Below are 27,347 nucleotides of genomic sequence, written 5' to 3' on the forward strand. Positions count from 1 at the left end.
AGTTCTGGAGGCTGAAAATCTGGGATCAGGGTGCCAGCCTAGTCTGGTTCTGGTGAGGGCTCTCTTCTTGGCTTGCAGAGAGCTGCCTTCTCACTGTGACCTCACATGGTCTTTCTTCTGTGTGTGTGTGTGTGTGTGTGTGTATGTGTGTGTATGCGTGTGTGTGTGTGCACACCAGATAGAGAGAGACAGAGAGAGAGAAGAGAGATAAGAGAGAGGAAGAGCTCTTTCTCCATTTTGTTATAAAACCAGTCCTATCAGATTAGGACCCCACCCATATGTCCTCACTCAACCTTAATCATCTCCTAAAAGCCCTATCTGCAAATACAGTCACAATTGGACCTCATTGAATCTTAATTACCTTCTAAAGACCTTATTTCCAAATACAGTCACATTGGGGGTTAGGGATTCAACATAAGAATTTTCAGAGGACACAATTCAGTCCATAGTAGGCACCTACTATGGGACTCAGAATTTGCTAACTCATTTTTGATAATCTTCTCATTCTTATGCACAAATATGATTGCAAAATCCAGTGAGTGAGCACAAGCCATTTCCTGAGTCATCTGTCAGGGGTTTGTCAGGCTCTATGGGGTTTACTGCTGTTGGCAGTCCTGTCTCTCCTCCTCCTGGACCAAGAAACCCTGTCCTCAGAGCCAAGGCCCTGTCTCCGATGTCTACGTGCCAGGCTGGCTTGTTTGAGTCTATTACTATTCTGTAGTTCAGCTCCACAGCAGTCACTGTTCCAGCCTTTGTAGTGTTTCCTCTTCTGTCTTGCAGATACCCCAACAGAAATTCTTAGCAAGGCCAGGTGGAATAGCAGACAGATGTGGAAGTCAGAACAGCTGTGTTCTATCCCTAGCTCCAGCACTTAGACAAGCTATATGAATTTAGGGAAATCACTTAACTTTCAGTAAGTTCTTTTATGCCATGAGTGTGCATTGCTGTCTTTCAAGTTTTGTGCTAGGTATTGAGAAGTCAGTGATACATACTATGAAGGAAAAATATAGAATGCTATGAGAGCATGGGGGTTGGGGGAGCTATCAGCGAATCTGGTGGTGTGAGCTGCAGAAGGTTTTCCTGAGGAGGTGACTCCTGATAACAAAAGCGAAGGATGAGCAAGAACCTGTGAGAAATGGTGGGAGCAGGTGGGGAAGGAAATGCATCCAAGACAGAGGAGTAGCATGTGCATAGGCCCTGAGGTAGGAGGGACTTGGCACATTGAGCTTCTGGTTGGATTCACAAAAGGTATGGGAAGAGTGATGTGAGATGAAGTTGAGCAGGAAGGCATGGGCAAGAGCATGCAGCTATCGGGTCCTTGCAAAGATTTCATTCTGTGTCCCAGGACCTGTGGTGGGAGTCATGGGGAGATATGATCCAATATGTGTTTCTAAAAGGCTACTCCGACTAAAACATGGAGGAGTTACTGGAGAAGACCAGAGGTGGCTGTGGCTAGACAAGTGGTGTGGCCAGAAGGATGGTGGTTTGGAATAGGATGGGGAAAATGGAGTTAAATAAACATGTTAGTCATTCCTAACAAAGGTTACTATGCCTGCGGATTGTATTGTATCTACCTGACTGGGCCAGAGTGTTGTGTACTGATGTACCCAACTGAACAATTACGATGTGCCAGACATTTTTCTAGGTGCTGAGGATATAGCTGTGAACAAAATGAAGACTCTGCCCTCAAGAAGTTTACTTTCTAGTAAAATGGTTTATATTCGAGTGCAGTTGCTGTAGGATCAAGTGAGATATGTGAGCTACCCAAATTCAAATGACTACTTTGGGATCTGGAGTTCACTGATTTCTTTAATAGAAAGTACTGTTTTTCAATTTCCTTCCTTTGTTAGTTTCCTGCTGGTGCTATAACAAATTACCGCAAACTTGGATTAAAACAGCACCAATGTATTATCTTAAAGTTCTAGGGGTCAGAAGTCCAAAATGTGTCTCACTGGGCTAAAATGAAGACATTCTCAAGGCTGATTATGCAAGCTCTTGGGGAGAATTCATTTCCTTACCTTACCAGCTTCTAGAAGCGACCTGCATTCCTGGCACATGGCTGCCCTCCATCCTGAAAGCCAGCAATGGCCAGTCAAGTCTTTCTCACATTTCACCACTCTGACACACTCTCTCCTTCCTCGCTCTTTCACTTATTATTATTATTATTATTATTTTTTTTTTTTTTTTGAGAAGGAGTTTGGTTCTTGTTGCCCAGGCTGGGGTGCAACGGGGCGATCTTGGCTCACCGCAACCTCCACCTCCTGGGTTCAAGCAATTCTCCTGCCTCAGCCTCCCGAGTAGCTGGGATTTGCAGGCATGCGCCACTACGCCCGGCTAATTTTGTATTTTTAGTAGAGATGGGGTTTCTCCATGTTGGTCAGGCTGGTCTTGAACTCCTGCCCTCAGGTGATCTGCCCTCTTCGGCCTCCAAAATGCTGGGATTACAGGCATGAGCCACCGCACCCAGCCCCTTTCATTTATAATGATTCTTGTGGTTATATCAGGCCTACCGGAATAATCTAAAAAACCTCCCCATCTCAAGATCCTTCACTGAATCTCATCTGCAGAGGCCCCTTTGCCATGCACGGTAGCAGATTTCACAGGTTCTGGGGGCCAGGACGTGGACCTCTCTGGGGATGGGGCTTGGTCCTGCCCACTCCTCTCCCCATGTAGCTCAAATCATGAAACAGAAGTGAGTTTTATCTGCTTTCCTTTTAGTTTTGTTCTCAGTGGATAACTAAGCAGTAAAGTGACTGAAACACAGGGACAACCAAAGCTAAATCAGCCTCTTTCTCTGGTGCCTGAAGAGTTTCAAAAGAAGCCCAGAGACCTTGCTGTTTATTAGAAAGTCAAGTGTCAAAACCACAGGCCTCTCTGGAGCGGCTGGGGAGAAGGGCCCAGCAGGTTGTTTCTGGTTATCACACTTGACTCACTGTTCTCAGAATATTCCAGCCAGTATCTGGAAATCTTTAACTGTGAGTGCTGTGTCGAGGAAGATTTCCTACCTACAGGGATACTCGTGGGGAGAAAAATTAGGCACTTTAAAGAAAATCCCTGACACGTTTTACAGCAGAGACAGGAAAAAATTCAAGTGAGTAAGAAAAGATATGGAACTTGTTTCCTTATGGGAGACAAGATTCTAAGCAATTTCTTAAAGTATTACACGTTCTCATAATGTTGTATATTTAAAGTAAAAAAAAAAAAAAACCACTGGGGATATTTGGTGACCCATTTAAAACTAAATTAATTGGCATTTCATTGTCAGGGTCCAGGCTGTAGTTTTACAAATCTCTCTCTCTGGCCCTTTTAGAAAAGCAGCTTTGAAAAAGAAGCAAAGGGTTGTCTTCAAGTCCTCTTTTTTTTCCTTTGAGCAAATGACTACAGTTTCCTGATTCCAGGTAAGAAACTGCCTTTCAATCACAGCAGTGAAAAATTAACCCTTTCAGATGCACAAGTGTGTGAGATGTGAGTGAATTCTGCAGCTGCTGCCATCATCTGTGCTCACTCCCCAGCTTTGAGCAGTGGCGCCTTGCTGGGGCTGCCCAGGGTGGCTTGGATCTCAAGCCGCTGAGTGAGAGGGCTTAAGGACTGGCAGTGGGGAGTTGCTAAAAATGTGTGGGTCTTCACCTGTAAAACGGATTAGTAAAAAAATATGTGTGGGTGAAAGTGGGCTTAAGAGGGAGCTTGGGTACTAGAATGTTCAAGAAGGCAAGGTCATCCAGGAGGAAAATGGTGCAGTCTGCCCTCATGAGTTGCCTTGGGTGTGGTAGGGAGAGGACATCGAGGATGTAAGGGAGTACCAAGAAAGGGGAGCAGGAGAATGCATTTTCTGGCCACGTGTCTTTATTGTTTGCCATTTCCCATGCTAGTGGGTTGTCTGATCAGATTTGCTTCTTCAGTGAAAATGATTCTCCACTTTCCCTGGCCTCATGAGAGAGCCCCTGGGAGAAGCAGTGAAACTGACTTCAGACAGGATGGGCCTCACCTTTGAAGGACAAATGCACAGGAGCTACCCAATATGCAATATCCACTTTCCCAAACTCACAGGGCGTCTCTTTCTTCCTTTCTCAGCCATTTTCGGAACCATGCTCTCCGCTTTCTTTCAGTCCTTGTAATCAGCATCATCTCATCCGCACCTTTCAACCACTGGCAACACAATGCCTGCAATCTGGTTCCCTCGCCTTCCTTCTCTGCTGTTGCAGTTTGAAGTCTCAAGGGCACCAGCAGAACAGAGGCTGCTTCTGCCAGAAATTGAGTCTCCTTTCCCACACTCCAAGCAGGAAAACCGGTGAAAGGGAGGCGAGGGAGGGTCTCTCTTTCTCTTTCAGAATCCTGGCATGAGAACCCTGCTAGGATTTACACACAGCACTTTATTTTGCATCGTGGTCTACAGCCACTGTCTTTTCTATTAACGCTAGAATTGATTCACTAGGTAATAAATGGAGGAATCCTCCCCAGGCTTTCCAGCAAAATTACTTATGCTATTAGTAGCATTAAGCAGGCGTTGACAACTGGAGATAAGCCACCTGATGTTCTGTCTTCTGGGATATGTGGAAGCCAAGGCTACTTTATATGACCCGGAGTAGGTGATAGGGACAAAGGAGAATGTAACCATTTGCATCTCAAGTCCTTTTCTAAGATTTGGTCATATTAGGAATTGCTCTTTAATTCTTTTACTAGGGAGCCACAGCTCATTAAAACTAACTAGACCCAGAGAGCATAAAATAACAACACTTTAAAACTCAGTCTTTGCCTTAGGGTTTAGCAACCTGCCTAGTCGAATTGCCCTGGTGTTGATCTTACAGCAAAGATGCCTCTGTAAATAAATCACCAGGTGGCCCTGTCCAAGCCTCTGAGAAGTTTGTGTCACTGAGTTTGTCACTTCTTCCTTCTGGCTGGTTGCAGCTCGACAGTCGAGTGCAGCGTTGGCACCAACCGGAGGGGCCTGGATGCAGGGCTGCTGCCTGCTGCATAGTGTGGGCGGGGGGAGGATCCAGGGAATCCTTTGCCTGAACTCCTTTATTTTATTTCATTTTATTTTTTTTGAGACAGAGTCTGGTTCTGTCGCCCAGGCAGTGGCACGATCTTGGCTCACTGCAGTCTCTGCCTCCCAGGTTCAAGCGATTCTCCTGCCTCAGCCTCCCGAGTAGCTGGGACTACAGGTGTGTGCCACCATGCCCGGCTAATTTTTGTATTTTTAGTAGAGATGAGGTGTCACCATGTTGGCCAGGCTGGTCTTGAACTTCTGACCTCAAATGATCCACCTACCTTGGCCTCCCAAAGTGCTGGGATTACAGGTGTGAGCCACTGTGCCCGGCCCCTGTGCTCCTTAAAAAAAAAAGTCCATCTTGGGGCCCCAGAGCTGCATGTTGTGGAAAGAAGCTGTGTGATAAATATTCAGTAGCACCTATTCCAATAGAGGAGCTCAGAGAAATTTGAAGTAAAAATACATTATTATTTTCTTACATCATCTCCTTAAAGGAATCACACAACAAATCCTGTCTAAGCCCAAATAATCACCCCTTAATTTTATCTCTTCTATAAATGCTGATTTTCATATGTTTGAGAATGGTTATTCCTCTAGAGTGCAGGGCACCTGGGTATGTCAGCCATTTAGCAGCAATATAGTTAAAGCGTTGAGAGTTAATCATTTCCATCCCTGCTCCCAGCAAATCTATTTTGTATGCCCCAGCTTGGAGAATGTTATGCAGGACTCGGGCGAACATCTGAAGACAATATATCAGCTAGGCAGCCCAAGCCTCTCTAGGGTGTGGTATTTATGGATGTGGTGACTACTGAGTCAGCCGGGAAAGGACGTAATGACCTCGAAGCCCTGATGGTGTCACTTCCCAAGATCATCCCAGGCGCACTGTTTCTTCTAGGACAAGGAGGATAACGCAATGCAGCAGAGGGTGTGTTCTTCAGAGACCAAAGGCCACAACAATTAGAAAGTTTCTAAAACCAGGCTTGATCTACTGAAGTCCACACTTAACATTCTTCATCCTCCCGGGTATGAAAACGACATTGAACATTTAACAACTCACGGTGAATGCAGACCCAGTTGGAACTAGAGTGGAACTCAAAAAAAAAACAAGTATGGATTTAACATCGCGAGTCAAGCAGCACAGGGAGAAGGACGTTCTTGCATTCAGAAGACAAACAAGCTAAATGTCAGTTTAGCCATGTCCATTACTCCTCTCCAGTACGAAGCCTCAGCATCTACAAAATGCACTTAATTCACATAGACCTCCTGGAGGGGGAGTGTTGTGGTTGAATTGTGTCTCCCCGAAAGATATGTTGAAGTCCTAACCTCAGCAGCTGTGAATGTGACCTTATTTAGAAATGGGTCTTTGTAGATGTAATCAAGTTAAGATGAAGTTATACTGGATTAGGATAGCCCCTAATCCAATTATTGCTGACCGGATAAAATGAGGGAAATTTAGACACACACAGAAAAAGCACGCCAAGTGAGAACACAGACACTCAAAAGGAAGATGGCAAACAATGGCGATATATAGCTATAAGCTGAGGTCACCAGGGGTTTCTGGGAATCACCAGAAACTAGGAGGGAGGTATAGGGCAGATTCTCCCTAAGGGCTCCTAAGAAGGAACCAATCCTGCTGGTACCTTGATTTTCAGCTTTTAGTTTTCAGAACTGTGAAAGAATACATTTCTGTTGTTTTAAGGTACCCTGTTTTTGGTACTTTGTTGAGGCATCTCTAGGAAGCTAATACCATGATTATTCCTTTAGTAGGAGAAACAAACACAGGTTTCAGAGATGTTAAACAAATTGCCTAAGATTGCACAGCTGGTAAATGATTAACAGAGAATTAAAATCCAGGGTTGTGACTTCAAATCCTAGATCCTTCCCCCAATATGAACTTGCTTTATGAGATGCAGAGAAGCCCACATTGTCCTGTTCAGAAAATCCACTAACCTATATCTCTGAAAACAGTTGGCATGGAGGTGAGTAAAATAAAAGATGTGCAGCAATTCCACATCTGGGTATATGCTCAAAAAGAATCAAAATCAGGGTCTTGAAGAGATATTTGTGCACTCGTGTACACGGCATTATTCACAATAGCCAAGAGGTGGAAACAACCGAAGTATCCCACAGCAGATGAATGGATAAACAAAATGTGGTCTCTACATGAATAGAATATTATCCAGCCTTAAGAAGGAATGACATTCTGACACATGCTACAGCTTAAATGAACCTTTAGGACATGATGCTAAGTGAAATAAGCCAGTCACAAAAGGACACACACTGTACGATCCCACTTGGATGAGAGGCATCTAGAGTAGGCTAATCCAAGATGAGAATTAGGAATTGTTTAATGGGTTTAGAGTTTCAGTTTTGTAAGAAGAAAGAGTACTGGAGATTGGTTTGACAACAATGCCAGTGTAGTTAACAATACTGAACTGTATACTTAAACTTGATTAAGATGGTAAATTTTATATGTGCATTGTACAACATTTAAAAAGAGAGAGAGAGAAAGAGATGTGCATGGGGCTTTTTCTGATAACAGCATTATTAGCTTGGCCTAGATGTGAGAAGGCAGTCTGATAGAACAGGCTGGTTTCCTCATTCAAGGAAATATTGTTTCTCACGCCTGTAATCCCAGCACTTTGGGAGGCCGAGGCGGGTGGATCACAAGGTCAGAAGATCGAGACCATCCTGGCTAACGCAGTGAAACCCCGTCTCTACTAAAAATACAAAAAAAAAAAAAAAAAAAAAAAAAATTAGCCAGGTGTGGTGGCAGGCGCCTGTAGTCCCAGCTACTCGGGAGGCTGAGGCAGGAGAATGGCGTGAACCTGGGAGGCGGAGCTTGCAGTGAGCTGAGATAGTGCCACTGCACTCCAGCCTGGGCCACAGAACGAGACTCTGTCTCCAAAAAAAAAAAAAAGAAAATATTTTTTCTGCCTGCCTGGGACTTGCGTCCTATGGAAGCATTCACAGAAAGGGGGCTGCCTACCTTGCTCCAGTGGGGCCTGGAAGCCGACAGCTCTGACAGGTGCTGGCTTTGCCCTTCACGCCAGCACACACTCTGCCACTGTTAGTCCAAACTGCTGTTAGAGTCAGCGTGGCTCAGGTGTTTAGCATCTGCTCCTGAGACTGACAGTGCTAGGTTCTTTTCTCAAAAGACTTGGGGAACAAACTCTTCCTTTGCTAGTAGGTGAGCGATTCTAATTGCATTTCTTCTTTATTTTGCTAGCTTGTGGTGAAGATAAAAGTCATGAGAGTCTTTTCTATGGACTGTCCCTGCCTCCAAAAGCATGCTGCTTAGTAGCAGAGCTCTGGCTAAGAAATGGGAGACAGTGCTGAGCTGCTGCCAGCTCCCGTGATGTGCCCCCTGGCCTAGGGGGGTGGTAGATGGGTGGTATATGCCTCTATTTTGTTTGCACCCCTGCTTGTCTTTGTGTCACTGACATACACATTCACAGTCTGATTTACTTAATGTCTGCAACTAATTCTACTGAGAGTTTACAGAGTGCAAAAGGGCATCATAGATCAAGCAACATCATCGCGTTATGTGATAAATGTGTTGGTCCTTCTCTGTCTGGCTCTCCAGGTCCACTCTCCACCCTTCTCTGCTGACCTCTAGGCATGGCATGTCCAGTGCTTCCCTTGTGCTGTAGCTGCAGCTGGTTTGTTCTTGAGTGGCACTGGCCAGAGATTGGCAGGCAGGAGGAGAATCCATCCATGGCAGGTATTCTCTCTGCTCCCTCTCTGCTGGTCCCTACCAACATCGAGACCCCTGTGGAGGGTTGGGTGGAGTGGCCTATCATGGCCACCTCTCTCCCCAGGTTGCAGCAACAGCTTCCTCCCATTGTCTGCTAGGCTGTAGGGGTGTAAGAGCTTCCTGTTGTTGCTAGGCCCTGGGAGATAACTATCTTTTATTGGCTTCTTTAGCTCTTACCCACACTTCTGCAAATACACCCTTCTGTCATTAAACCCTTCAATCACTCCTTTGGGTACGATCTGATTCCTGCTGGGACTCTGACTCAGTGAGTACCAGGAAAAAAATACCACAGAGAACCAAGGGGCTAGGAAACAGCAAATAATATCAAAAATAAAAGTGAAAAGTTGGTTGATACACTTAGGTTCACTGCCTCACTGGCTGGCGTTTTTGACATGAAAGGCCCTTTGGCTTGGTTTCTTATTTTCAGTAGTCTGCAAATCTTTTAAGGCATCCATCCTCTGTATATTTCAACCACATTCCTCTCCACAAATAAGGCGTGAGTGTTTTGAGGACCAACTATTAGGAAGAGTTATGCACCAGTGACCCAATTCAAAAGGATAATAGTAATCATACTGATAACAGTGACAGCTAATATTAATATTTATTGTTTATCATATACCAGGCATTGTGCTAAATCTTTTAGGTATCATCTCACTGAATCTTCACATCAGCTCCATTAAGCAAAAACATGATTTTTACAGGGAAGGAAATCAGACTTACAGAGGCTAAATATTTGCACATGATTTTTACAGCTAGAAGTTGAACCTAGGCAATCTGACACCAGAGCCAGAGCTCTTAACTAATATTGCACAGGTATTTCCCCAAATGTGGCACTAGTACCACTAGCGGCATAGGAGACCATCTGGGGACAGTCTATGGGTGAAGAGTTTGATTTGTTTAGTTATGTATTTATAGTTAGGATTACCTTCTATTTATGAGAGGTGATATTGACTTTTCATTTTCAATAGTGATATAATTTCCCTTTCAAAATAAATATAATTAAAAATAAATAAATAAATTTAAAGGAAAACATTGAGGAACTATGTAGGCTGCGTATAGATATGGCCAAAATTAATGACTGAAATTTGGGGAATTCTGTACATTCCACACTGGCCTGCAGTGTGCTCCACATGTTCACACAGAACAAGACTGCTAGAAATGAGAAAAATTATATACCATCTGCTCTTCAGTGCTTTTCCCGATTAACTTACGTGTGTGTGTGTGTGTATGTGTGTGTGTGTGTGTGTGTGTTTATTTGGAGACAGAGGCTCGCTATGTTACCCAGGCTGGAGTGTGGTGACGTGATCACAGCCCACTGCAGCCTTGAACTCCTGGGCTCAAGCGATCCTCCTGCCTCAGCCTTCCAAGTAGCAAGGACTACCAGTATGAGCCACCATGCCTAGCTTAAATCACCCATATTTTCCCATTTCCAGATACTATTCATAATACAGTCAGTTTTGCTACAACTAGGGTTTCGGTGTCACCAATTGGCTGATATGAATTTGACAAATAAGGAATAATGTCAGCATAGTATGGGGGTTGTTGGTCCACATGTATCTTTTCCCAGATGAGAGATGCTGTAAAAATGGGAGTAGAGTTAAAATCACTAGCAGGAAAGGAATAGTCGCCCTCTCCCCTGGTGCACAGATTGGAGCTCTTCCGACTCTCCTTGAATTAAAAAGGAGTGCCTGTACCCAGGGTTTCCTCCCAGAGATGTGCACCCCCAGGCTTGCATTTATAGCTCTTGCCCTTTCCACATGATAGTCACTACATTCCAGAAAAAACCAAATGTAGTTTACTAGCAGGATAGAGCCAGGGCCCTAAACCCTAGTTAGAGGCACTAAGACATCCAGCGGGGGCAGTGGCAGGCTCTGTTTTTTTGTTTTTGTTTTTTTGTCTCCCAGATGCCTACAAAATGTGCCACCCTAACATCAATACCACGAACACAAGCACCACTTCCTCCTCTTTCTCCTGAATCTGAAGTCTCTTCCAAGTTCCTCATCCAGTCATGACTAAGGCAGCAAATAATCAAGTTGCTTCAGCTACATAGTAGTGGCTGGAAGAGGGTTTAGCGTGGGTGCATCCTAGCTGTGGGTCTGAGCGATGATACAACCTGGTATTAATCGCTGGGCTTCCAACTGGTCCTGTCCCCTTGAAGACTTGATTCTAACTGGGGATAGGGTGGGGTGGGTGGGGCCTTTTGCCAATTCCAACTCCTCATTGTTTGCTGACATAAGATGAGGGCTCCCAACCCCCACCACCTCTTGCCAGGCTGATCCTTGCTTGAGTCATAGCAGGGATGACTCAGAGATGATAGACTGAATCTAGAAACAGACCAGACCACATGTAAAAATAGATCTTTGACCCACTCTCTGTACCAGAGAAGGAAACCAACCCCCTTATGTACAATAAATAACCCAGGAAGTCAGCCTGCTCGAACTCAGACTTGTAGGAAGCCAGGCTGCTATCTCTGGTGACAATCCAGGAAGCTGAACAATAACTACTGTAACAATCAGCCAAAAATGGCCAGGACCTGATTAATAACCGACAACTTCCCTAACTTTTGTCACCATTTTAAATTTAGGAACAACCAGAGAAAGCCAAATCTGTACCTACCCCTAACCAATCACACAGTGTGCCCTGCTTCCAGTTAGCCCACCTGCAGCTTCCCCAGGCCAACAGCCTCCCATCAGGGCACACCTCAAGACTTCCCTTTTTTTCCACTCTAAAGCTTTCCCAGTGCTTTGCCTGTGATGGGGTCTCTGACAAAATGCAAGTGATGGTGGCCAACTTCATTGCTATAGCAAGCTCAGAATAAATAGCCTTTGCTTTTTCTCATTTGGTTGGTCTTTGTCTATTTCCATGGAACCTATAACCTGCTTACTGTCAACCCACCCACCCTAGTTCCCTGCCTAGCAATGAAACTCCATACCTCAACTTCTCCTATATGGACAAGATTTCTTCCTCTGCTGGGAAGAAGATCGTGGCCAGGAGAGTGTCAGCAGAAGCAGTTTCCTGGGAAAGAGCCCAGGCAGGGCTTGGCTGGACTTCTGGTGGTCTCCTGAGTGAGGTGCATGGAATGCCTGTCTTCTTCTAAGAGCCAGTGACCAGGGAAGACTGTAACTGGGTTTTAGCTCCAGTTGCTATTTTATTTCCCAGTCCCACCTACCCCACGAGAGCTGGAGCCTAGCCACATTCTTCTCAGTGATGAAAGTGTTGCATATGAACCCAAGCCCACTAGCATGGCCCTAACCCCCACTGGGTAAATGTCCTCTCTGCCAGCTGCCTGTCCCCACGGCCAAGTCCAACTGTCTGGATTCTCTTTGTCCCGCCCCTGCTCTGTCTGCAGGGAGCCTCTCAGCTCTTTCTTTCTTAACCCCTTCCCCAGCACACTATTGCTGCCTGCATCAGATGTGTGACTAGCCAGCACTGTTCTACAAGCCTCCCAGCACCATGAAACTGGAATCATTCAGTCATCCTGCCAGGCTTAGATCCAGCAGAATTTTTGAACAGATTGAGAAGTGGCCACATGATGGCACTATAAACCTAGCAATGCCCTCAGAAAGTTGGCAAACTGCAAAGCTCCAGGGAGTCAGGATCTGTATTTTTTTTTTTTTTAATGAATGTCAGAAAAGTGAAAACTGGTAATGGTCAATAGCCCCCAGAAAATCTTGATCTTATTTTGCTAAGGATTCTTCCTGATCAATGGCCATTTGTTTTTGACACTTGCCAAACATTAGCTATCCCTCTTCAGCACGCATCCCACCGCCCAATGCTGTCTTCGCTTTGTACTCAACGCATGCACATTTCTGTTCTAAATAGTCTGCCGGTTGCTATGAACACAAAAATAGACACACAAAGATTTAAGAAAGATGGAAATGTCTTACCTAAGCATGAGTGAAATGATTTCTTCTTTTGTTTTGGTCCATCATTATGCTAAATAAACGGAAGCCTTTTCCCTCTTCACACGCAGAGCTGAGCCAATCACAGGCACAAATGAAAATTGCCTATCTCTAGAAACAAATCCCTTGGCCGTCCTGGTTGATTAGTCATTACACATTTACATAGCACAGAAAAGGTTGCCCAGGTAATCATACAAACATTTGATATTTTCCCATGCCTTCTCTTGGCTGATCCAAATTCTTTGGAATTGAGATTTGTTTTGTGTACCCTTTTAAAAATGAGCACTGTGAGATTTACTCAGACCTCTGATTTTTTCATGTGAGTGAATCATAGCCTGGTATGCCCTGAGCTTTGCATGAAAGGCAGCACAGCACAGTGGAGAAAATACATCTTCAGGCTCAAGTGGTGATGGGTAGTGGCCGGGGGCAACCTGAGTCCTGGCTCAACTCTTTCTTGCTTTCTTGGCCAGCTGCTCTCTACTTCTTTGACTTTCAATTTGCTTATCTGTGAACTGGGATAAAGAGTACTGAACTTCTAAATTTGTTTAGGGGACTAAATGAGATAATGTAATGTATGTAATAGGTGTTCAACCAAGGGTAGCTAGTATTCTTCTGAGTAGAGTGGATGACTCCAGTGTGTAACCTATGGCCAAGCAACTGAAAGGTGGAGAAAGTTCCTCATGCTCTTTTGGAAATCTCATGTGGTGATTAAGAGCAGGTTTTTTGCATCAAACTGTCTGCATCCATACCCTAGTTCTACTATCTGTGTAGTAGATGCAATAGAAAAGCATAAGCAAAGCTTTCTAAGTCTCACCGTCTTGGTTTGTAATGTCAGTAATCATAGCCCCTGCCTCATGATGCTGGTGTGAGCCTGAATGAGACAATGCATGTGTTAGGGGTTGGTTTGTGTCCCAGAAAACGTGTTGAAGTCCAAACACCCAGTACCTGTAGGGTGACCTTATTTAGAAATAGAGTCTTTGCAGATGATCAAGTTAACATGAAGTCATTAGAGTGAGCCCTAGTTGAGTGCAACTAATGTGCTTATAGAAACAGGAAATTTGGACACAGAGGTGCCCACACAAGGAGAACACTGTGAAGATGAAGGCACAGATCAGGATGAGGCATCTGTAAGCTAACAAATGCCCAAAATTGCCAACAAACGATAAGATGCTAGGAGAGAGGTATGGAACAGGTTCTCCCCGACAGCCCTCAGAAGGAACCAGCACTACTGACACATTGATCTTGGACTTCTAGCCTCCAGAACCGTGAGACAATACATTTCTGTTGTTTAAGCTCCCAGTTGGTGGTGCTTTGTTATGGCAGCCCTAGCAAACTAATATAGCATGGATGTATGTGACCCAGGGCATGCCTCCTAGTAAGCAGCCAGTAAATGTTCGACACTATTGCTGTTGATGTGGCTAGTGGGATCTCCACTTTATCTTTTTTATTTATTTATTTTTTTTGAGATGGAGTCTTGCTCTGTCACCATGCTGAAGTACAGTGGCATGATCTTGGCTCACTGCAACCTCTGCCTCCCAGGTTCAAGCGATTCTCCTGCCTCAGCCTCCAGAGTAGCTGGGAATATAGGCGCACACCACCATGCTCAGCTAATTTTTGTATTTTTAGTCGAGACGGGGTTTCACCATGTTGGCCAGGATGGTCTCAATCTCTTGACCTTGTGATACGTCCACCTCAGCCTCCCAAAGTGCTGGGATTACAGGCGTGAGCCACTGCGCCCGGCCACCACTTTTTCTAACCAGTAGCTTCACACAGGAATATTCCCAGCTGGTTTCTCCTACCTGTTACTAGAACCCACTTTTCACTGTGATGCTTAAACGTGTGCAGAAAAGAAAAGAATATCCAAAAGCAGATTTCGATCAAGCTGTTGTTTAGATTTTTGGACCATTTAAATACCTTGAGCAGAGATTATTAAATAGAAAGGCCAGTGTATAAAGAATGGTTTTATACAAGGTGAGGGTAGAACCAGACAACACTCATGATTACATTGCGAGGCGTTTTGGCAGATGTCAGATCCATGGCTAACACAAGACAAACCAGCAGTACCGAGTGTGGGGACGTGGATTCCTGATTTGCTGTTCACGCATCTCTGGGGAGGGGAAGTTCACCTCATGAAAGGCACATGATTCATAGCAGGGCTCCTTGGTGGCTGCTTTTTTTTTAACACTTGTTCTGCAGCAGCACAAAGGAAACAGTTTTATTCTTTAATTACTTGATATGAACTGTCTCGCTGATGACAACTGTGCAGAAGTCTTGCAGAACCTATCTGGCCTGTAACTTGAGTTTGGATCTTGGCATCCTAACTGTCTGTAAGCCATCAGAGTCTCTAAAACCACCTACACAGCAGAGAAGCCTGTACAGCTCCTGACTCATAGAAGGGTTCAATAATAAGTATTCGGTGTTAGAATAAATGAGCTGTGGACCAGGCGCCGTGGCTCACGCCTGTAATCCCAGCACTTTGGGAGGCTGAGGCGGGTGGATTGCCTGAGCTCAGGAGTTGGAGACCAGCCTGGGCCACGTGGGGAAACCCCATCTCTACTAAAATACAAAAAAAAAAAAAAAAAAAAAAGATTAGCTGGGTGTGGTGGCGCATGCCTGTAATCCCAGCTACTGAGGAGGCTGAGGCAGGAGAATTGCTGGAACCCAGAAGGCAAATGTTGCAGTGAGCTGAGATAGTGCCACTGCACTCCAGCTTGGGCAACAAGAGTGAGACTCCATCTCCAAAAAAAAAAAAAAAAAAAAAAAAAGCTGCAAAAATAAATACATATTTTACTAATACTTGATTCTGGGACATAAAGATCATTAGGACAGCTTTATAGGAAAATATGCTTTTAAAGTTTGAGGTAGGAAGCCTTGGTGGTCTTTTTTTTCTGGAGAAATTAAAATTTCAAGCATTTCATTCCTCTCATACATGCTGTGTACAAACCATCCCTAGAAATGAACTGTCTGGAGTATTTTATTTCTTAATTAATCCAGTTTTGCTATTTGGTATAAATAGGATGATGTTCAGGCTGAATGAAAGAACAGGAAAGTTTAGGGGATACAATTCAAGGAGGAGTTTCAACTCCCTCCACATCTGCTGCTCTATTTTGCTTTAAATTAGATTTTAAAATTAATTTAATTTTTCATTTGAAACTGCTGCGCTCTCCCCCATCTCTCTTTCTTTTCTTCCAGTAACTGGTCCTCCTCTCTGTGGCCCTGGTACTTCCCAGAGCAAACACTGCATCATCTGACAGTTCTTTTTCCATCTTTTTTTTTTTCATTACTTAGCCAGACTGGTAATTTATTAGTAAGAAGAAGATGGTATCAGCTGACAGGACTAGGCTTATGGGCATATGAGAAAGACAAAGATCTCTCTCGCCAATTATAGAAATTCCAAGTTCTGATCCACTTCTTTCTAGCAAGCACCACCCTCTTTTAACATGAAAAGACTCAAAACGCAACAGTACATAATTTGACACGTCACCTTAACTTCTGCATCTGGAAAACTGAGACACAACATGGGATACCTATTTCACGGAGCTACTGTTGGAAATCATATTTTCAAGTATTTATTAATTCTCAGCTTCCCACCAAAGTTTTGATCTTCTGACCACAGACATCATACAAGAAAAGAATATAAGATAAAATAAAGGAATCAGGAACAACAAAATTACTCATAATAGTAGAGAGTCTAAAAAGTCAAAACTAAGGAAAAATATGTTCAGATGTTGGAGAGGGGTGGGCCACATAGTTTTGGCAAATAAGCTTTAAATATGACTCTGAGATCCTTGAAAGTTCAATGTTGTCACAGTGATGTCTGTGGTCAGCAGATCAAAACTTTGGTGGAAAGCTGAGAATTAATAAATACATGAAGATATGATTTTCGGTTTTGTGGTTTTTCATGATCAGAGAGAAGTTTAAGTCTTTTTTTTTTCTTTCTTTTTTTGAGTTGGAGTTTCACTCTTGCTGACCAGGCTGGAGTGCCATGGCACAATCTCGGTTCACTGCAAACTCCACCTCCCGGGTTCAAGCGATTCTCCTGCCTCAGCCTCCCGAATAGCTGGGATTACAGGCATGCACCACCACGCCCAGCTAATTTTTGTATTTTTAGTAGAGACGGGGTTTCAACATGTTGGTCAGGCTGGTCTTGAACTCCTGACCTCAGGTGATTCACCCACCTCAGTTTCCCAAAGTGCTGGGATTACAGGTGTGAGCCACTGCACCTGGCCAAGAAGTGTAGGTCTTCTAAGAGATGATGTGTGGCACTTGAATGTCCTTAGCCCCATCAGCACTTAGGTACAATGAGGTGACATGTTCATTAAAAAGTTTCTCTTGACTTTTGTCCCCTGCTTGTTGATCATAGACTCTTCTCATTCCTTTACTGCTCTTCTCCATCTCCTTGCATCTCTCTATTTCTTGCAGCCACAATAAAAACAAACAGTGACAATAACAGCAGGCACAAAACAAGAACAATTTCCCACAGACATCAATATGTGCAAACAGACCTGAGCAGGGAATGGTCACCAGTCTCTCGTGAATTACATGAAACCAGACTCAAGATTCTATTTAGGCTCTCTGGGACCCTACCCCTATAAGACTCTCCTGTGCAAAGTGATACACAAGTGTAGGATTTTATCAGTGTGTCACTGAAGACATTTAAAAGCCATTTAGGAGGTGGAAAGGAAAGGTGGAGACTGAAGACAAACGCGGGCTCTTTCCTCAACTTTCTTTGCCTTGTCTCTAGGCTTTTTTGTCATTGTTGCTGTTAAACCCCGATTTCCTTAGTATTCTTAAGAAATGGTGGTGGCCGATTCTTCTGCTTAGTGGTGGGGTGGGTATGAACAGGGGGAATTCAGATCTTTTTGGTTTTTAATTTAAAGTGGTCTCTAAGTTACCTATTTTGAACACAGTTGAAACCCCTTGGGTGGAGGGGATAATGAATTAGGGAATTAATAGAAGTCAAAAGAAAGAAACCAGGAGAAGTCTCCCTGTATTCTAGCTGAGGACTAGGCTGCTGACCAACAGCCCCTGTCAGGCTCTCTTCCTTTTTCGCTTTGGAGATCTTTTTAGGTTACACCCTAATATACCCTTAGCAGAGTATCAGCTCTGATGCTGGGCAGCATCACTTTTTATTAACTTGTCTGTCTCTCCTTCTGGACTGCGACATTACTTGAGGGGAGAGTTTTGTATTTTATCTCAGTATCACCATTTCCTAGCAGATTCTTGGCTCCAAGAGGGAAGAGAATTTATTTTATTATTTCCTGTACCTCTTACTCAGTCTCCAGTAAATATTTATTGCACGGATAAATAAGTTACCTGGCAAATTGTAGGCACTTAATAAATATTTGTTCAATTATTGAATTGTACATGGAAATTAAATCATATTTTCAATCAGTCAGGAAGTTACCTATTTGGAGAAACATCTAATGTATCCTATGTGAAGTGACTTTCTTCTCCACTTAAAATTCCTAGTTTTCTTTTTAGTTTTTCCAGATTATGCAAATAATACATGTTACAGAAAATCAGGAAATCACAGAAGAAAATAATAATGATGCAGAATCCTTTCATGTCAAATTAAAAACTTATATTGCATATATAATTTTAAATCCTGCTTTTTACATAATCATGACTATTTTGTTACATCATTAACTTTTTTGGCTTAACATCCTTTTTAGTGGCTATACAACATTCTGACTTATCAATTTGCCTTAATTTTAGCTATTTCTCTTGTTATTTACACTGTAGTTTGGTTTTAATTTTTCACTATTATAAAAGACATTTAGCAATGAAAAGTTTGAATATAAATTCCTGCTTGCATTTCTGACTATGTGCTTAGAATAGATTTGAAAAACTCTTCTTTTTCTACTAAGATGTTCAGGGCAGTGTATTTGAGTAAAGACTGGCATTTTCTGCCTTTCATTAGTGACGCTGGGTAAAGGTAAACATGGTTACTAGCTGTTAGTTTGCCGATTGTCCTTTCTTGAAAGATAGCGACCCAATACTTTTGAATACCGTAGCCTTGTGACCAGCTCCTGAACTGTATCTTTAACACAGCCAGGCTTATAATCCAACCCTCTATCTCCCTCACCCTCTGACCCCAAACCTGGGTGCTCTGGACATTCCCATGACAGCCAAAGAAGGATTTTGAAAAAGCTGAGATTGATGGGGCCCATTCAGGCGTGCACTCTTTAGGTGAAAGGGATAAAAGGTAAATGCATTTGTATATAGCTTTCAGTCATCCTGAACACCTAGTGCCCTAACTGAACTGACCCCCTGAGTTTATGCCCCTGGTAACCCTCTGAAGAGTACTCTGGGCTCTAATACAAACTCAAGGAGATGCTGATTCTTTTTTTTTTTTCTTTTTTGAGACAAAGTCTCACTCTGTCCCCCAGGCTGAAGTGCAGTGATGTGATCTCGGCTCACTGCAACCTCCGCCTCCTGGGTTCAAGCAATTCTCCTGCCTCAGCCTCTTGAGTAGCTGGGGTTACAGGCATGCGCCACAACACCTGGCTAAGTTTTGTATTTTTAGTGGAGACGGGGTTTCACCGTGTTGGCTAGGCTGGTCTCAAACTCTTGACCTCAGGCGATCAGCTTGCCTCAGCCTCCCAAACTGCTGGGATTACAGGTGTGAGCCACCGCACCCAGCCAAGGACACGCTGATTCTATAAAGACAGTGTGGGGCAGCAGATCATCCTTTCTTCTTGCTGCCTAAAATAGCCCATTAGAAGAGGAGATGGGAGACCAGGTGACATGGCTCACCAGCACTTTGGGAGGCTGAGATGGGAGGATCCCTTAGGCTAGGAGTTTGAGGACCTTGTAAAAAAAGAAAAAGAAGAGGAGATAGGTATACTTTAGTCCAATATGTTGTATAAGCAATGCCAGAGCATGAGGAACAGCATATCTTTATATTTATTTAGAGACAGTCCATTCTCATCTAAAAACCTAAGTGGCTATTGATTTTAATTGAACCAAGTAGAAATTGCCACAGGATGAAAAATCCAGAACTGGTTATAGACACCAGCTGTGCACCAGGAAGGCATCTGTGTAAATCCTTCCTGCCACTGGGTTATGGTCTTCAGCAGCAAGTGGGATAGAGGCTGAGTGACTTGTATGGTAAGACACAGCTGATGGTACAGGATGGAGCACAAGAAGGTCACATGGCTCAGAAGAGTGTCAATAGAGTCAGAATACCAAGCACCCGCCTCTCCTCTTAGAAGTTGTGTGGGTTCCGGAGCCTGACGTGGGGTGGGGGGAGGGGGGAGGGATAGCATTAGGAGATATACCTAATGTAAATGATGAGTTAATGGGTGCAGCACACTAACATGGCACATGTATACATATGTAACAAACCTGCACCTTGTGCACATGTACCCTAGAACTTAAAGAATAATAACAAAAAATAAAAAAAAGAAGTTGTGTGGGTTACAGTTCCCTGAGAGATTGGCAGGTCCAGCAGAAAGAAGTTCTTTGAGGGACAGGGGAGTTGGGGTCATGTATTGGGGAGCTGTGTGCCCCAGGCCTGAGATGAGCACAGAGGCAAGGACAGTCAACAGAGCGGCGGAGGGAGGGCAGGTAACTGTCACCATACCCACCTTCACAGCCAGTTAGTTCATTCTGTTACTCTGAGATTTTTTGTTTTAGAATAAAATAAACTGTGTCTGGAAATAGATGACAGGCAGGATTAAAGCAGGCATTTATTAATTAATAGCATGAACTTTAAATAAGTGATACACACACTTAGCTGTAGCCCAAACAGTGTGGTTTTTTTTTTTTTTTTTAAATCACATGGCCAACAAACCTCGCCAATATATTTTTACAAGGCTGTTAAATACTGCCAACACTCTGTGATGTTGAGCCAAATTATTCTGGAATATCGTGGTATATAGCACAACACCATGTTTTTGTGAAAGACTAGAGATACCAGGGGAGCAATCCACAAAGCTCATGAATGTCTCACTGTAAATGGAATGTCTCAGTGTGAGCCAGCCCCTTGGGGCTGAGGGTCTTACCTCCTTACCTTTGATGGCTTGTGGCGGTAGAGTTAGGCTCAGTGGGGCTTCTCATTTGGAGGCAGGGGAGCCAAAACCTGGGTCTGTCTTTTAAAACCCTGAGACTACATCTCATAACTAGAGTTGGGACTTTCACCTCAGTAAGTGCCAGTGATCTTTTCCAAGAGCCAATCTCAGAGCTGGTAGGAGCTCAGCTTGCAGGAGCCTGGAGCATATCTCCTCGACGTCATCAATCTCAAGCAGGCCCAGCATCCAGCTTTCACCAAATGCTCACTGCATCCAGGGCGAGGCTGGTCTGCCGCCTACCTTACTAGGCGCCATCCTGGCCAGCGCTGCTTGCCACCACTCCCAGTGGGACTTCCTGCCTTACTGCGGCCCCTCTTAATCCAGCCAGATTGCATAATTAGCAAACTGTGCTTCAGTCTGTATTTCAGTGCAAGGAGATGCAGAGGACTGGGAGTTTGGCAAAGATTTGAGTAGTAGACAAACCAGAGTACAGCTGAGAGGCTGTGGAGTGTGCAGACGATCCACATCTGGCTTTCTGCAGAGGTTCTCAAAGAGCTGGCATGATGCATGATCTCCCATGGTGCTAAGGGAGATAGCACATGGGTGCTGGCTGAAGACATTGAAATTTACTGGGGTACAGCAAACACACAAGTCATCAGCATCAGCATATAACACATGTCCTGGAGCAAAGAGTAAGTGTACCGTAACTATTTACTAAAAGAAAAAGGTAATTCCAACCATGGATAACATTGTGAAGGACAGAAAGAAATATTTTTATACTGGGAAGTGTAGATCACTAGTTCTTTTCCCAGTAGCAACTCCCCTTCCTACCCCAATCTCTACCCTTTGAAGGGAGAGTCCTCTGGATATGTAATGGGGCTACATTTACCTCTTCGATGTATCCCCTGCAGTTTTTCTGCCATTAAGATGAAGCCATGACAACTGAATAGGAAAGAAAGAGGACTTGACCTAAGAAAGGTCTTACGGGATGGAACAAGGAAAGGAGAGTGCTCCTTTCTTTGTGGATGGGCATGAACTTGACAGGAGATGTAAGGTGGAGGCAAAGGTCAGCTCGAGCGCCTGGTGGCCGCCTGCAGTGGTTAGGTGAGGTGTTGGTGGCAGGGTAGGGTCTGCCTACTAGCAGTGGGCCCTGGAGCACATCCTTCTGTCCCTCTCCTCCTCCACCCAACCCAGCCTTCTGTCATGAAGTGTTTCCCAGGCTGCTGTGGCTGGAACCTGCAAATGCAAAATAAAAGAACAAAAAACGGATGGTGCCAAAACAGTGTGGTCTGTGCTTGCCATCTGTGAGTTTTCAGAGTGATTTTGCTTCCAGCCTCCCCTCCAGAGGCGGCTGACATTACTTTCATATGCAGAGCTTCCGCTAGCCTGGCAGCCTTCTTTGGCTGCCAGAAATAGAGTATCCAGGTCCAGAAGCCTCCCCAGAGATCTGATCCACTCAGGAAGAACATTCTCTGTGGCTGTGACTCAGTGGGATCTGGGCAGCCTTTGCTTCTGCTGATGCATTGAGTGTGTGCTGTGTGTCTGGGCAGCCTTGTGCATGATGGGAAGCTGAGAAGGCTGTGCAGCAGCTCTTTCATCATCAACATCAGCCCAGCACATGGAACCTTCAATGACCCCATATTTCTCCATGGGTCATTTCTTAATGAAGAATTCTAAGCCTTTCTCCTTTGCTTTCGACATCCTGCTCAGTCTGCCCCCATCCTGCTTATGTAAGTTGTTTTGCACTTGTCCTTAATATCCCTTCCTCTGTCTGGTCGCCCTATTGGCCTCATTATTAAATTTCTCATCTTCCATAGAATCTTCCGGGTCTTCTGGCTCTCCTCCCTTCTGATTACCAGTGGCACTTACTATACAGTTGGCATTCATTGTGCACCTTCTCGCAAAGCTCACCCTTGTCTTTTGTCAGTCTTTTCTCCCCCCCAGCTCATTTAAAACACATTGAGGTCAGGGTTATGATCTAATTCTTCTCCCCAGGCCCCATTTTGGTAAACACAGACAAGAGTGGAGCTTTCCTTGGAGTTCAGGAATTCCTAGGCAGGAGATCCAGTGATTTTCAGCTATGACCTCCTGTGGAACAGAGAGGGACAAGCCAGCTAGTTCTTAGAAGAGAAAGAGGAATGAGGCAGTTGCTGCCTGACAGGGAGGAAAATTCCTCCTCAATCCTTGGTTATTCTCAACTAATCACAAAGATACCGGAAAGCTATACCTATTATTTGGTGCATGAGCAGGAATAGTAGGCACCGCCTTGAGCCTCCTAATTCGAGCAGACCTGGGCCAACCAGGAACTCTACAATGGGATGACCAGATTTATGATGTTAATGTTGCAACTCCTTCCTTTACATACAAGCAGAACAGGCTTCAGGATGGCCAAGAGGGGGTCTGCTCCTTCCTGCTGTTCTGTTCCTCAGCTTCACTTCTCCCTCAAGGCATTGTAACCTAAAGTCAGGCCTGGAGAAGAAACCCTAGCCTCAGTTCCTACTGGGAGGAAATCCACACCACTTCACCATGCTGGGCCCATCCTTGGGTGGGAAGGGTCTGTGGGAAGGAGAGAGGCATTTGCCACAAGAAATTGTGCATTTGGCAGTCTGGCTGCCGTAGGCTCCCATCCAAGCATCTCTTCTGCAGTAGGAAGACGACTCTTCTCCCTCTTGGTTTCCTCTCATTGGCCATAAGGGAGAAGTGGGAGAAACCACAGCCAGAATGGCTGCAACTCTCTCCCTCTACCCTAAGGAGGGTGGAAAGGGAAGCCCCCAGGTCCCCTGGAGTGAACATTCTGCTTCAAGGAAGACCTGCTACCTGCCTTCTGTCCCCTCTCTCATATGCCCTCCTTGTTTTTAAGAACCTGCAGTCCATACCCACTTCCCTCCTCCAAGAAGTACATGAGATGCTCTTTATTGTGCCCAGTGGCAACAACCAGGAGGGCCCACAGTGACAGTCACTGGGCGGCAGGATAAGACCCCACCCCACAGTTTAGGGCCCAGGCAAGCATGGGGGTGTTGGGGGAGAGAAGAGACAAGGGAGGGAAGGAGAAGCCCCTTGTGAACAAATGTTCCTCTATCTCAGACTCTCCCCATTGATGTTGAGTCTCTGGAGATTGTACAACCCCTACCCATTGCCAGGGGACTGAGGGAGCCTCGAGCTTGGATGCTGGCTGGAGATGGGAGTCTAGGGCAGGGAAAACCTTCATATTTGTTGAAAAAAACTTTAAACATCTTATTTAAAAATTTGTGCACTCCACTACTCTGTTGTAGAGCACAGCTCCCATTTCCCAGCCCTAATTTTGTGCTAATTTGTACGAATTATGTCATCTGGGGCAAAAGAGGGAGAAGAAAAACCACGGATGTTTATGGACACTCCACTGTGTGCTATGCCAAGCCCTTCACACCTGTTATCACCTTCTCCCAGCCCCTTGCAGAGATATTTTTCTATACATTGTATCAATGAGGAAGCGAGGGCAAGAGGAGGTGAGTTACTGCTGACAATGATCTTCACATCACCCTCCTGTAACTCTCTCCTATCATTTATGCCCTTGTCCACTCCAGTGCTGCTCACAGTGTCCTCACTGTTCCTTGACCTTCCATGCTTCCTTGTACTGTAAGTCCTTTGCTGTAGCCAGTGTCCCTGCTTGCAGCACTCTTCCCCTGGGAATTCCAAATAACTGCTTGGCTAATTCTTCATAGCTTTCATGCCTTTGCTCAAATCTCCTGTTCTCTGCAAGGCCCATTCTGACTACTGGATCTGAATACTACAACATGTGCCACATCCACACTCCACATCCCTGAGCCTCCAGTCATCTTACTCTGTTCCACTTTTAAACTTTGCAGTAGTTTCTATCATCTCCTAACTCTTATATGATTGACTTACTTATGAAATGTATTGTCTTCTGCTAGAACGTAAGCTGCATAAGAGCAGGGAACTTGGCCTTTCTTGTCCACTGATGTGTTGCCAAGCACTTGGAATGGTGACAGGCATATGGTAGGCATTCAGTCCATAGCTGATGACTCAATTTTTATGAAAGGTCACCCTAGCCTTGATCTAGTAAGAGGCAGAGCTGGACTCAACTCAAAAGCTGGTCATCTTGCCTTTCCACCAAAGAACCCGTGGCCTGTCCAGGTAGAGAGCATATTGTTGGTTGCTCAAGAGATGCCCGTTTGTTAGATTTCACCATTAGACTGCTCCTTCATAGCAGAGATGCCAGACTGGTGTCTGTGAACATAGGACCTTGCCTTGTCTTTCCTGAGTGACAGGTTTTCCCATGGGCCCACCTGCTGCTGGCATCCTGCTGTTTCAATGAGGTGGCACACTCCTGGTCATAGGGCACCAACCTCTATGGTCCTTGGGAGTGTCTCCAAAACAGCACAAGCTGTTGGGTCCATGCTGGATGCTTAAGAAACATGCTTGAGATTTCTCCAAGTCAGACACCTGTCAAATCCAGGGTTGGCTCTCAGCCTCTGCTTAAAGGATTTGCTTTCTAGGAAATGATGGAAGGAAACAGCTGGGGCTTGTCAGATGTCAGCTGGAGGTGCCAGGCCAGGACAGAGCCTGAGAGGGTGTGAGGAGAAGCCAGTGGAGCAGGAAATCACGCATTACCAGGGTGGCTGCTTTCTGGGCAGGAATGCAGTTGAGTCTTAGGGTTGGGCTGCTGCGGTGGTTTTGTTCTGTTTTGTATTTTGTTTTTGTTTTTTCGACACGGAGTCTCGCTCTGTCACCCAGGTTGGAGTGCGGTGGCGCGATCTCGGCTCACTGCAAGCTCCGCCTCCCAGGTTCACGCCATTTTCCTGCCTCAGCCTTGCGATAGCTGGGACTACAGGCTCCCACCACCACGCCCGGCTAATTTTTTTTTGTATTTTTGGTAGAGACGGGGTTTCACCATGTTAGCCAGGATGGTCTCGATCTCCTGACCTCATGATCCGCCCTCCTCGGCCTCCCAAAGTGCTGGGATTACAGGCGTGAGCCCCCACGCCCGGCCTCTGTTTTGTTTTTAATTAGGATTTGGGATGGAGGTGTTTACTGAAAAGAAACTCCATACCATGAGGGCACACTTGGACCAACTGGTGGGGTCCACCAGCTTTAGATTACAAATATGTAGCTGTTTATCTCTACCTCAGTTTCCTCAGTATAGATCCTCTTCTGAACTCCCATTCATCTGCTCTTTTTTACCTATTACGCCTGTGGTTCTGGTTTCTGTTTTGTTTTTCATGTTTTTGTTCCTGTTATTGGCTGACCTTGTTTATGCTGGCATTAAGGGCAATTTTCATTGTAACCTCAATAGCTTGGTAATAAAAAGTTACATATTGTATGGATGCTGGGCGGAAGGGAACATTAATATTTATTCTCATACTCACTGGCTCACTATTAATGTTTCTACAATAGCCCAGGAATTAATGTTTTAATGAAAACTCCAACTGCTCAGGAATACCATCCTGGCACATATTAACCCAGTCAATGAGCAGCCAGTTAGACTGGTATTTGGTCAACAACAAGCATTTCTTTCTCACAAAGAGAGTAATAGGATTCATTTAGCATTTCCTAGCTTGTGGCATCTATTTCAACATAAATCTGTATATGGAGATCGATTGCATATATAACTATAAAGCAGAGTATTTTGGGGAATAGTATGAGGAAGAAAATCAGAACACAAGCACAAATCAGGCCTTGGCTGACGGCATGCAGGAAGCCAATGTGTATTCTTGGGAACAGCACTTAGAAAATGGACTTAATGAAAATAAATCACTTATATATAATTTCCCACCACAAGAAGTTGATATCTGCAAATATCTCAGTACTTGGAATGAACATGGCATTCCTTTTGTTAATTTTGGATGATTTTCTTAGTTTTGCTCCCAAAGGAGATACATTTTCTCTTTATTAGCTGCTTTGTAATGAAAGATTTCAAAGCATGTCTCAGGATGCGGATTGTCACTTTTTGATCACTTAACAAATAAATGAAACAAATCTTTTAAAGAGCACCCGAGTGGCTTTGAGACAATATTCTCAACTCCCCAGAGTGCAGTGTTTAGCAGCATGCAGTTTGTCCATGGCCCCTTGACAAGCCCACCTGCTCTAGCAGAAATATACTGGGTATCGCACAGAAGCAACTTCCTTTTCCACATGTGCATATCTTCTTTCGTATTTCTTTCTTTCTTCCTCTTTTTTTTTTTTGAGATAGAGTTTTGCTCTTGTCGCCCAGGCTGAAGTGCAATGGTTTGATCTCAGCTCACTGCAACCTCTGCCTCCTGGGTTCGAGCAAATCTCCAGCCTCTGCCTCCCAAGTAGCTGGGATTACAGGTGCATGACACCATGTCCAGCAAATTTTTGTATTTTTAGTAGAGATGCAGTTTCATGATATTGGTCAGGCTGGTCTCAAACTCCTGACCTCAGGTGATCCACCCACCTTGGCCTCCCAAAGTGCTGGGATTACAGGCATGAGCCACCATGCCTGGCCTCTTCTTTGGTATTTCTAATTGAAATTCCTAAATAAATAAAAAACCACGTTTACTGTCTGTTATCCGGGAGCATGGAAGACAAAATGAGCAATTTTAGCAGAATTCTACAGATCCAAATAGATCTGTGCAACAAACCTGCATTTGGGGGGCTCCTGGTTAATGGAACCATCTGTATTTAATTGTTTACTGTAGCACCTGTCTGAAACAGTGGTTTCCAAT

General features: G+C 44.5%; 1 protein-coding gene across 2 annotated transcripts in view; it reads right to left on the minus strand.

Moving 5' to 3' along the window:
- FAM184A (family with sequence similarity 184 member A) overlaps positions 1-12,715 on the minus strand; it is a 188,547-nt gene extending 175,832 nt beyond the window's left edge. For both annotated transcript variants that reach the window (XM_063813399.1, XM_063813398.1), the window contains exon 1: positions 12,632-12,715. The gene's annotated coding sequence lies outside the window, so the exon portion shown is untranslated. The remainder of the gene's footprint in view (positions 1-12,631) is intronic.
- Positions 12,716-27,347: the final 14,632 nt, after the last annotated feature.

The sequence above is a fragment of the Pan troglodytes genome, chromosome 5, assembly GCF_028858775.2.
Source record: "Pan troglodytes isolate AG18354 chromosome 5, NHGRI_mPanTro3-v2.0_pri, whole genome shotgun sequence".
NCBI lineage: Eukaryota > Metazoa > Chordata > Mammalia > Primates > Hominidae > Pan > Pan troglodytes.